The sequence below is a fragment of the Cryptomeria japonica genome, unplaced genomic scaffold, assembly GCF_030272615.1.
Source record: "Cryptomeria japonica unplaced genomic scaffold, Sugi_1.0 HiC_scaffold_238, whole genome shotgun sequence".
Lineage (NCBI taxonomy): Eukaryota > Viridiplantae > Streptophyta > Pinopsida > Cupressales > Cupressaceae > Cryptomeria > Cryptomeria japonica.
The window spans coordinates 142,831-155,000 of record NW_026729060.1 but is presented as its reverse complement, the minus strand read 5'-3'; the positions used below and the strand labels follow the sequence as shown (position 1 = coordinate 155,000).

The 12,170-nt window shown below is 63.5% G+C and overlaps 2 non-coding genes across 2 annotated transcripts; both read right to left on the bottom strand.

Annotated features, from left to right (window-relative positions):
* Positions 1-522: 522 nt before the first annotated feature.
* Positions 523-641, bottom strand: LOC131869208 (5S ribosomal RNA). Its single transcript, XR_009367601.1, has one exon. It is a non-coding gene; the product is annotated as a 5S ribosomal RNA (ribosomal RNA).
* Positions 642-6,556: 5,915 nt separating this feature from the next.
* On the bottom strand, positions 6,557-6,675 carry LOC131869207 (5S ribosomal RNA). The gene has a single exon (XR_009367600.1). It is a non-coding gene; the product is annotated as a 5S ribosomal RNA (ribosomal RNA).
* Between the last annotated feature and the right edge of the window lie 5,495 nt (positions 6,676-12,170).

The window sequence follows — 12,170 nt, the reverse complement described above, 5'->3', positions numbered from 1 at the left end:
ATCTCTCAAGTGGGAAATTCTATAATCTCAACTTTTTTTGCCTTTTCAGGAAACTTTTGAATGGAGCGCATCATTGGTGCGCTCCGAAGTGTGCTCCAAGGTGCGCACCTCTGGTGTGCTCCAAAGCTCTCTCTAGCTGCGTGCACCTGCCCCGGCCGCGCACCCGGCCCCGCCCAGCTTCGCTCACCTGTCCCGGGCGTCTGGTGCGGAACCTTAGAGTAAGAAACATCACCGTGCACCTTGGCCAACGTGCGCGACTCGACCGAGCGCGCACTGGCCGAGGTGCACACCGATTTCACCTGGGTGCGCGCGCAGCACCTCGGGCGCACCGGGGTGCGCGCACAACGCCCGGGTTGCACCGTGGCCTGTGTGCTCGGGGCGCCTCGGGTGCGCGCTCGGTGTCGCCCCCGCGCGCGCGGTAGTGCGGGCAGCGCACCCCGGCCCGGCCCGGCCCCGACGAGAACGCAAACGGGCAAAAGGTTTATTCAAATAGCATTGCGACGCCCGGCGAAAAACTAAAAAAGGGTGCAACACCGGGACTTCCCGGGAGGTCACCCATCCCAGTACTACTCCGGCCCAAGCGCGCTTAACTGCGGAGTTCTGATGGGATCCGGTGCACTAACGCTGGTATGATCGCACCCGTTATGAGCTTGTCGCAGTGTGTACTTAGCAAACCGCGACCCACGTGCGAATCCACCCCGGCCACCCACCCCCGTCGAGGTGCACACCCTCCCTCGCGAAGTGCGCCCCGTTCGCCAAGTGTGAGCCCTGCCCGGGTGCGCGCACCTTGCTAGGGCGTCGGGTGTGCACCCGGCCCGGCCTACGTGCGTGCACCTGGACGGGGCGTCGTGTGCGTGCAGTGTCCCGTCTGCAACGCGGTGCCCACACACCACCTCGGGCGCAACGACCTGCGCTCACATGTGGGCCGAGTGCACCTTGGTGCATGTTCGGGGCGCCTCGGGTGCACGCTCGATCTTGCCCCGGTGCACCAAGGCGCTCGGTTTGCCCCGGGTGCGCACTTGGTGCAAGGTGGGCACCCAAAATAGGGATCAAGCACCAAAACACAAGTTTCGGGATGCAAAATGGGACCCAAGGACCACAAATGCGTTCCAAGACCCATGATGGGTCCACGAGAACAAAAATGTGTTCCGAGACTTAATAAACAAATATTGGGTTTTAGGAGAAGAAACATGCTCTGATGCCCAAAACGAGAATCGACCCCGAAAAGGCCACAGGCCAAAAGTGGGATGCGAGACAAAAAAAAATGGGACCCGAGGACCAAAATTGGGTTCCCAGGTCGAAGACAGGGCAACCGGACAAGAAACGACCTCTAAGGCTCGAAATGAGTCCCGACGACTAAAACTTGACAAGAAGCACCCATCAGGCACCCAACTCGACACCCATGGGATGCCGACCCACCCGGGCTTCCACCTAGCACACCTTGGCACCCACCCACCCTCGCACCCAACCTCGCACCCAACTTAGCACCTTTGAACCCACATTGGCACTCACCCTGACCCTGGCACCTTGGAACCCACATTGGCACTCACCTTGACCCTGGCACCCACCTTTGCACTCACCTTGGGACCCACCCTGGCTCCCACCTCGGCACCCACCCAGACACCCACCTTGGTTCCTTGGCACCCACCTTGGATCCTTGGCACCCACCCCGACACCCACCTTGGCACGCAACTTGGCTACTTGCCACCCACCTTGGCTCCTTGACGCCCACCCCGACAACCACCCCGTGACCTACCCTGGCTAGGGTTGGTGCACACCCACCCTGGTGCCCACCTTGGCACCCACCCCATGACCCACCTTGGCACGCACCTTAGTACCCACCCCGTTACCCACCCTAGGACCCACCCCGTGACCCACCTTGGCCAGGGTGGGTGCCTTGGTGCGCACAACTTGCCTGGGCTGCACACCAGGGCGGGCTCAAGATGGCACCCGCGTTCCGTTTTTTTCACTATCTTTCAAAACGGAAATTTTAAAATCTCGTTTTTTTTTTTTTTTTGCCTTTTCTGGAAATTAGTGAAGGCAGCGCATCAAAGGTGCGCAATGCTGGTGCGAACCCGGGAGCGCTCCGATGTGTGCTCCAAGGTGCGGCGTGCACGAAGTCCGAGCCCGGCTTGCCCCGGGTGCGCACCTCGCGTGCACCTTCGCCGGGGTGAGCACCTTGGCTGGGTTGCGCGCCCTGGTGCGCACCAAGGAGCGCTCTGAAGTGTGCTCCAAGGTGCGGCGTGCACGAAGTCGGAGCTCGGTTTGCCCCGGGTGTGCACCTCGGGTGCGCACCTCGCGTGCACCTTCGCTGCGGTGGGCACCTTGGCTGGGTTGCGCGCCTTGGTGGGCACCATGCAGTGCACGAAGTCGGAGCCCGGTTTGCCCCGGGCGCGCACCTCCGCCAGGGTGGGCACCTTGGTGCGCACAACTTGCCTGGGCTGCGCACCAGGAAGGGCTCAAGATGGCACCCGCGTTCCGTTTTTTTCACTATCTTTCAGAACGGAAATTTTAAAATATCGTTTTTTTTTGCCTTTTCTGGAAATTAGTGAAGGCAGCGCATCAAAGGTGCGCAACGCTGGTGCGAACCTGGGAGCGCTCCGATGTGTGCTCCAAGGTGCGGCGTGCACGAAGTCGGAGCCCGGTTTGCCCCGGGTGCGCCCTGGTGGGCACCATGGTGCGCACCAAGGAGCGCTCCGAAGTGTGCTCCAAGGTGCGGCCTGCACGAAGTCGGAGCCCGGTTTGCCCCGGGCGTGCACCGCGGGTGGGCACCTTGGTGCGCATGCCTTGCCTGGGCTGCGCACCAGGGCGGGCTCAAGATGGCACCCGCGTTCCGTTTTTTTCACTATCTTTCAAAACGGAAATTTTAAAATCTCATTTTTTTTTGCCTTTTCTGGAAATTAGTGAAGGCAGCGCATCAAAGGTGCGCACCTCGCTGCCCACCACGGTGCGCAACGCCGGTGGGCACCCGGGAGTGCTTCGAAGTGTGCTCCAAGGTGCTGCGTGCACGTTGTCGGAGCCCGGTTTGCCCCGGGTGCGCACCTCGCGTGCACCTTCGTCGGGGTGGGCACCTTGGCTGGGTTTGCCCCGGCTGCGCTCCGAAGCGGGGTTATTGGAGCGCCGCCTCTTTTTTTGTCGGAGCGTTTGGTGGGGTTTCTCGCATTGGCTCTTCCCAGGCCCGGTTGCCACCCTGGCGCGCACGAAGTCGGAAGTAGGGTTAATTGCCCGGGTGCGCACCTTTGCCAGGGTGGGCACCTTACCTGGGCTGTGCACCAGGGCGGGCTCAAGATGGCACCCGCGTTCCGTTTTTTTCACTATCTTTCAAAACGGAAATTTTAAAATCTCCTCTTTTTTTTGCCTTTTCTGGAAATTAGTGAAGGCAGCGCATCAAAGGTGCGCACCTCGCTGCCCACCTTGGTGTGCTCTGAGGTGCGCACCCGGGAGCGCTACGAAGTGTGCTCCAAGGTGCGGCGTGCACGTTGTCGGAGCCCGGTTTGCCCCGGGTGCGCACCTCGCCTGCACCTTGGCCGGGGTGGGCACCCTGGCTGGGTTTGCCCAGGGTGCGCTCCGAAGCGGGGTTACTGGAGCGCCCCCTCTTTTTTTGTCAGAGCGTTTGGTGGGGTTTCTCGCATTGGCTCTTCCCAGGCCCGGTTGTTGGGTGCGCTCCCACCCTGGCGCGCGCGAAGTTGGAAGTTGGGTTAATTGCCCGGGCGCGCACCTTCGCCAGGGTGGGCACCTTGGTGCGCACACCTTGGCTGGGCTGCGCACCAGGGCGGGCTCAAGATGGCACCAGCATTCCCTTTTTCTCACTATCTTTCAAAACGGAAATTTTAAAATCTCGTTTTCTTTTGCCTTTTATGGAAATTAGTGAAGGCATCGCATCAAAGGTGCGCACCTCGCTGCCCACCTTGGTGTGCTCCGAGGTGCCCACCACGGTGCGCTCCGAGGTGCCCACCACGGTGCGCAACGCCGGTGCGAACCCGGGAGCGCCCCGATGTGTGCTCCAAGGTGCGGCGTGCACGAAGCCGGACCCCGGTTTGCCCCGGGTGCGCACCTCGCGTGCACCTTGGTGCGCACACCTTGGCTGGGTTGCGCGGCCTGGTGGGCACCATGGTGCGCACCAAGGAGCGCTCCGAAGTGTGCTCCAAGGTGCGGCGTGCACGAAGTCCTAGCCCGGTTTGCCCCGGGTGCGCACCTTCGCCGCGGTGGGCACCATGGCGTGCACGAAGTCGGAGCCCGGTTTGCCCCGGGTGCGCACCTCGCGTGCACCTTCGCCGGGGTGGGCACCTCGGCTGGGTTGCGCGCCCTGGTGCGCACCAAGGAGCGCTCCGAAGTGTGCTCCAAGGTGCGGCGTGCACGAAGTCGGAGCCCGGTTTGCCCCGGGTGCGCACCTTCGCCGCGGTGGGCACCCTGGTGCGCACCATGGCGTGCACGAAGTCGGAGCCCGGTTTGCCCCGGGTGCGCACCTCGCGTGCACCTTCGGCGGGGTTGCGCGCCCTGGTGCGCACCAAGGAGCGCTCCGAAGTGTGCTCCAAGGTGCGGCGTGCACGAAGTCGGAGCCCGGTTTGCCCCGGGTGCGCACCTCGCGTGCACCTTCGGCGGGGTTGCGCGCCCTGGTGGGCACCATGGTGCGCACCAAGGAGCGCTCCGAAGTGTGCTCCAAGGTGCGGCGTGCACGAAGTCGGAGCCCGGTTTGCCCCGGGTGCGCACCTCGCGTGCACCTTCGCCGCGGTGGGCACCATGGCGTGCACGAAGTCGGAGCCCGGTTTGCCCCGGGTGCGCACCTCGCGTGCACCTTCGCCGGGGTGGGCACCTCGGCTGGGTTGCGCGCCCTGGTGCGCACCAAGGAGCGCTCCGAAGTGTGCTCCAAGGTGCGGCGTGCACGAAGTCGGAGCCCGGTTTGCCCCGGGTGCGCACCTCGCGTGCACCTTCGCCGCGGTGGGCACCATGGCGTGCACGAAGTCGGAGCCCGGTTTGCCCCGGGTGCGCACCCCGCGTGCACCTTCGCCGGGGTGGGCACCTCGGCTGGGTTGCGCGCCCTGGTGCGCACCAAGGAGCGCTCCGAAGTGTGCTCCAAGGTGCGGCGTGCACGAAGTCGGAGCCCGGTTTGCCCCGGGTGCGCACCTCGCGTGCACCTTCGCCGCGGTGGGCACCTTGGCTGGGTTGGGCACCATTGAGCGCTCCGAAGTGTGCTCCAAGGTGCGCACCATGGCCCTCCAAGGTGCGCAGCATGGCGTGCACGAAGTCGGAGCCCGGTTTGCCCCGGGTGCGCACCTCGCGTGCACCTTCGCCAGGGTGGGCACCTCGGTGCGCACACCTTCTCAATGTTTTCTTGCCTTTTCTGGAAATTGGTGAAGGCAGCGCATCAAAGGTGCGCACCTCGGTGTGCTCCGAGGTGCGAACCCGAGAGCGCTCCGAGGTGCCCACGAAGTCGAAAGTCGGGTTAATTGCATTGTTTTCCCCGGGTGCGCTCCGAGGTGCGCAACATCGGTGCGCACCAAGGAGGGCTCCGAAGTGTGCTCCAAGGTGCGCACGATTCGGAGCTCGGTTTGCCCGGGGTGCGCACACCTTGGCTGGGTTGCGCACCCTTTGTGCGCTCCAAGGTGCGCACGAAGTCGGAGCTCGGTTTGCCCCGGGTGCGCACCTTCGCCAGGGTGCGCACCTTGATGCGCACGCCTTGGCTGGGCTGCGCACCTTGGTGGGCGCCATGGTGCGCACCTTTCGTGCGCTCCAAGGTGCGCACGAAGTCGGAGCTCGGTTTGCCCCGGGTGCGCACCTTGGTGGGCGCCATGGTGCACTCCGAGGTGCCCAAGATTGGTGCGCACCAAGGAGCGCTCCGAAGTGCGCTCCAAGGTGCGCAGGTGCGCGCGAAGTCGAAAGTTGGGTTAATTGTCCGGTTTGCCTCGGGTGCGCACCTTGCGTGCACCTTCGCCAGGGTGGGCGCCTTGGTGCGCACACCTTGGCTGGGCTGCGCACCCGGGCGCGCACACCTTGGCACCCGCGTTTCCTTCATTTTAAATTTTTTTTTTTTACAATCTCTCAAGTGGGAAATTCTATAATCTCAACTTTTTTTGCCTTTTCAGGAAACTTTTGAATGGAGCGCATCATTGGTGCGCTCCGAAGTGTGCTCCAAGGTGCGCACCTCTGGTGTGCTCCAAAGCTCTCTCCAGCTGCGTGCACCTGCCCCGGCCGCGCACCCGGCCCCGCCCAGCTTCGCTCACCTGTCCCGGGCGTCTGGTGCGGAACCTTAGAGTAAGAAACATCACCGTGCACCTTGGCCAACGTGCGCGACTCGACCGAGCGCGCACTGGCCGAGGTGCACACCGATTTCACCTGGGTGCGCGCGCAGCACCTCGGGCGCACCGGGGTGCGCGCACAACGCCCGGGTTGCACCGTGGCCTGTGTGCTCGGGGCGCCTCGGGTGCGCACTCGGTGTCGCCCCCGCGCGCGCGGTAGTGCGGGCAGCGCACCCCGGCCCGGCCCGGCCCCGACGAGAACGCAAACGGGCAAAAGGTTTATTCAAATAGCATTGCGACGCCCGGCGAAAAACTAAGAAAGGGTGCAACACCGGGACTTCCCGGGAGGTCACCCATCCCAGTACTACTCCGGCCCAAGCGCGCTTAACTGCGGAGTTCTGATGGGATCCGGTGCACTAACGCTGGTATGATCGCACCCGTTATGAGCTTGTCGCAGTGTGTACTTAGCAAACCGCGACCCACGTGCGAATCCACCCCGGCCACCCACCCCCGTCGAGGTGCACACCCTCCCTCGCGAAGTGCGCCCCGTTCGCCAAGTGTGAGCCCTGCCCGGGTGCGCGCACCTTGCTAGGGCGTCGGGTGTGCACCCGGCCCGGCCTACGTGCGTGCACCTGGACGGGGCGTCGTGTGCGTGCAGTGTCCCGTCTGCAACGCGGTGCCCACACACCACCTCGGGCGCAACGACCTGCGCTCACATGTGGGCCGAGTGCACCTTGGTGCATGTTCGGGGCGCCTCGGGTGCACGCTCGATCTTGCCCCGGTGCACCAAGGCGCTCGGTTTGCCCCGGGTGCGCACTTGGTGCAAGGTGGGCACCCAAAATAGGGATCAAGCACCAAAACACAAGTTTCGGGATGCAAAATGGGACCCAAGGACCACAAATGCGTTCCAAGACCCATGATGGGTCCACGAGAACAAAAATGTGTTCCGAGACTTAATAAACAAATATTGGGTTTTAGGAGAAGAAACATGCTCTGATGCCCAAAACGAGAATCGACCCCGAAAAGGCCACAGGCCAAAAGTGGGATGCGAGACAAAAAAAAATGGGACCCGAGGACCAAAATTGGGTTCCCAGGTCGAAGACAGGGCAACCGGACAAGAAACGACCTCTAAGGCTCGAAATGAGTCCCGACGACTAAAACTTGACAAGAAGCACCCATCAGGCACCCAACTCGACACCCATGGGATGCCGACCCACCCGGGCTTCCACCTAGCACACCTTGGCACCCACCCACCCTCGCACCCAACCTCGCACCCAACTTAGCACCTTTGAACCCACATTGGCACTCACCCTGACCCTGGCACCTTGGAACCCACATTGGCACTCACCTTGACCCTGGCACCCACCTTTGCACTCACCTTGGGACCCACCCTGGCTCCCACCTCGGCACCCACCCAGACACCCACCTTGGTTCCTTGGCACCCACCTTGGATCCTTGGCACCCACCCCGACACCCACCTTGGCACGCAACTTGGCTACTTGCCACCCACCTTGGCTCCTTGACGCCCACCCCGACAACCACCCCGTGACCTACCCTGGCTAGGGTTGGTGCACACCCACCCTGGTGCCCACCTTGGCACCCACCCCATGACCCACCTTGGCACGCACCTTAGTACCCACCCCGTTACCCACCCTAGGACCCACCCCGTGACCCACCTTGGCCAGGGTGGGTGCCTTGGTGCGCACAACTTGCCTGGGCTGCACACCAGGGCGGGCTCAAGATGGCACCCGCGTTCCGTTTTTTTCACTATCTTTCAAAACGGAAATTTTAAAATCTCGTTTTTTTTTTTTTTTTGCCTTTTCTGGAAATTAGTGAAGGCAGCGCATCAAAGGTGCGCAATGCTGGTGCGAACCCGGGAGCGCTCCGATGTGTGCTCCAAGGTGCGGCGTGCACGAAGTCCGAGCCCGGCTTGCCCCGGGTGCGCACCTCGCGTGCACCTTCGCCGGGGTGAGCACCTTGGCTGGGTTGCGCGCCCTGGTGCGCACCAAGGAGCGCTCTGAAGTGTGCTCCAAGGTGCGGCGTGCACGAAGTCGGAGCTCGGTTTGCCCCGGGTGTGCACCTCGGGTGCGCACCTCGCGTGCACCTTCGCTGCGGTGGGCACCTTGGCTGGGTTGCGCGCCTTGGTGGGCACCATGCAGTGCACGAAGTCGGAGCCCGGTTTGCCCCGGGCGCGCACCTCCGCCAGGGTGGGCACCTTGGTGCGCACAACTTGCCTGGGCTGCGCACCAGGAAGGGCTCAAGATGGCACCCGCGTTCCGTTTTTTTCACTATCTTTCAGAACGGAAATTTTAAAATATCGTTTTTTTTTGCCTTTTCTGGAAATTAGTGAAGGCAGCGCATCAAAGGTGCGCAACGCTGGTGCGAACCTGGGAGCGCTCCGATGTGTGCTCCAAGGTGCGGCGTGCACGAAGTCGGAGCCCGGTTTGCCCCGGGTGCGCCCTGGTGGGCACCATGGTGCGCACCAAGGAGCGCTCCGAAGTGTGCTCCAAGGTGCGGCCTGCACGAAGTCGGAGCCCGGTTTGCCCCGGGCGTGCACCGCGGGTGGGCACCTTGGTGCGCATGCCTTGCCTGGGCTGCGCACCAGGGCGGGCTCAAGATGGCACCCGCGTTCCGTTTTTTTCACTATCTTTCAAAACGGAAATTTTAAAATCTCATTTTTTTTTGCCTTTTCTGGAAATTAGTGAAGGCAGCGCATCAAAGGTGCGCACCTCGCTGCCCACCACGGTGCGCAACGCCGGTGGGCACCCGGGAGTGCTTCGAAGTGTGCTCCAAGGTGCTGCGTGCACGTTGTCGGAGCCCGGTTTGCCCCGGGTGCGCACCTCGCGTGCACCTTCGTCGGGGTGGGCACCTTGGCTGGGTTTGCCCCGGCTGCGCTCCGAAGCGGGGTTATTGGAGCGCCGCCTCTTTTTTTGTCGGAGCGTTTGGTGGGGTTTCTCGCATTGGCTCTTCCCAGGCCCGGTTGCCACCCTGGCGCGCACGAAGTCGGAAGTAGGGTTAATTGCCCGGGTGCGCACCTTTGCCAGGGTGGGCACCTTACCTGGGCTGTGCACCAGGGCGGGCTCAAGATGGCACCCGCGTTCCGTTTTTTTCACTATCTTTCAAAACGGAAATTTTAAAATCTCCTCTTTTTTTTGCCTTTTCTGGAAATTAGTGAAGGCAGCGCATCAAAGGTGCGCACCTCGCTGCCCACCTTGGTGTGCTCTGAGGTGCGCACCCGGGAGCGCTACGAAGTGTGCTCCAAGGTGCGGCGTGCACGTTGTCGGAGCCCGGTTTGCCCCGGGTGCGCACCTCGCCTGCACCTTGGCCGGGGTGGGCACCCTGGCTGGGTTTGCCCAGGGTGCGCTCCGAAGCGGGGTTACTGGAGCGCCCCCTCTTTTTTTGTCAGAGCGTTTGGTGGGGTTTCTCGCATTGGCTCTTCCCAGGCCCGGTTGTTGGGTGCGCTCCCACCCTGGCGCGCGCGAAGTTGGAAGTTGGGTTAATTGCCCGGGCGCGCACCTTCGCCAGGGTGGGCACCTTGGTGCGCACACCTTGGCTGGGCTGCGCACCAGGGCGGGCTCAAGATGGCACCAGCATTCCCTTTTTCTCACTATCTTTCAAAACGGAAATTTTAAAATCTCGTTTTCTTTTGCCTTTTATGGAAATTAGTGAAGGCATCGCATCAAAGGTGCGCACCTCGCTGCCCACCTTGGTGTGCTCCGAGGTGCCCACCACGGTGCGCTCCGAGGTGCCCACCACGGTGCGCAACGCCGGTGCGAACCCGGGAGCGCCCCGATGTGTGCTCCAAGGTGCGGCGTGCACGAAGCCGGACCCCGGTTTGCCCCGGGTGCGCACCTCGCGTGCACCTTGGTGCGCACACCTTGGCTGGGTTGCGCGGCCTGGTGGGCACCATGGTGCGCACCAAGGAGCGCTCCGAAGTGTGCTCCAAGGTGCGGCGTGCACGAAGTCCTAGCCCGGTTTGCCCCGGGTGCGCACCTTCGCCGCGGTGGGCACCATGGCGTGCACGAAGTCGGAGCCCGGTTTGCCCCGGGTGCGCACCTCGCGTGCACCTTCGCCGGGGTGGGCACCTCGGCTGGGTTGCGCGCCCTGGTGCGCACCAAGGAGCGCTCCGAAGTGTGCTCCAAGGTGCGGCGTGCACGAAGTCGGAGCCCGGTTTGCCCCGGGTGCGCACCTTCGCCGCGGTGGGCACCCTGGTGCGCACCATGGCGTGCACGAAGTCGGAGCCCGGTTTGCCCCGGGTGCGCACCTCGCGTGCACCTTCGGCGGGGTTGCGCGCCCTGGTGCGCACCAAGGAGCGCTCCGAAGTGTGCTCCAAGGTGCGGCGTGCACGAAGTCGGAGCCCGGTTTGCCCCGGGTGCGCACCTCGCGTGCACCTTCGGCGGGGTTGCGCGCCCTGGTGGGCACCATGGTGCGCACCAAGGAGCGCTCCGAAGTGTGCTCCAAGGTGCGGCGTGCACGAAGTCGGAGCCCGGTTTGCCCCGGGTGCGCACCTCGCGTGCACCTTCGCCGCGGTGGGCACCATGGCGTGCACGAAGTCGGAGCCCGGTTTGCCCCGGGTGCGCACCTCGCGTGCACCTTCGCCGCGGTGGGCACCTCGGCTGGGTTGCGCGCCCTGGTGCGCACCAAGGAGCGCTCCGAAGTGTGCTCCAAGGTGCGGCGTGCACGAAGTCGGAGCCCGGTTTGCCCCGGGTGCGCACCTCGCGTGCACCTTCGCCGCGGTGGGCACCATGGCGTGCACGAAGTCGGAGCCCGGTTTGCCCCGGGTGCGCACCCCGCGTGCACCTTCGCCGGGGTGGGCACCTCGGCTGGGTTGCGCGCCCTGGTGCGCACCAAGGAGCGCTCCGAAGTGTGCTCCAAGGTGCGGCGTGCACGAAGTCGGAGCCCGGTTTGCCCCGGGTGCGCACCTCGCGTGCACCTTCGCCGCGGTGGGCACCTTGGCTGGGTTGGGCACCATTGAGCGCTCCGAAGTGTGCTCCAAGGTGCGCACCATGGCCCTCCAAGGTGCGCAGCATGGCGTGCACGAAGTCGGAGCCCGGTTTGCCCCGGGTGCGCACCTCGCGTGCACCTTCGCCAGGGTGGGCACCTCGGTGCGCACACCTTCTCAATGTTTTCTTGCCTTTTCTGGAAATTGGTGAAGGCAGCGCATCAAAGGTGCGCACCTCGGTGTGCTCCGAGGTGCGAACCCGAGAGCGCTCCGAGGTGCCCACGAAGTCGAAAGTCGGGTTAATTGCATTGTTTTCCCCGGGTGCGCTCCGAGGTGCGCAACATCGGTGCGCACCAAGGAGGGCTCCGAAGTGTGCTCCAAGGTGCGCACGATTCGGAGCTCGGTTTGCCCGGGGTGCGCACACCTTGGCTGGGTTGCGCACCCTTTGTGCGCTCCAAGGTGCGCACGAAGTCGGAGCTCGGTTTGCCCCGGGTGCGCACCTTCGCCAGGGTGCGCACCTTGATGCGCACGCCTTGGCTGGGCTGCGCACCTTGGTGGGCGCCATGGTGCGCACCTTTCGTGCGCTCCAAGGTGCGCACGAAGTCGGAGCTCGGTTTGCCCCGGGTGCGCACCTTGGTGGGCACCATGGTGCACTCCGAGGTGCCCAAGATTGGTGCGCACCAAGGAGCGCTCCGAAGTGCGCTCCAAGGTGCGCAGGTGCGCGCGAAGTCGAAAGTTGGGTTAATTGTCCGGTTTGCCTCGGGTGCGCACCTTGCGTGCACCTTCGCCAGGGTGGGCGCCTTGGTGCGCACACCTTGGCTGGGCTGCGCACCCGGGCGCGCACACCTTGGCACCCGCGTTTCCTTCATTTTAAATTTTTTTTTTTTACAATCTCTCAAGTGGGAAATTCTATAATCTCAACTTTTTTTGCCTTTTCAGGAAACTTTTGAATGGAGCGCATCATTGGTGCGCTCCGAAGTGTGCTCCAAGGT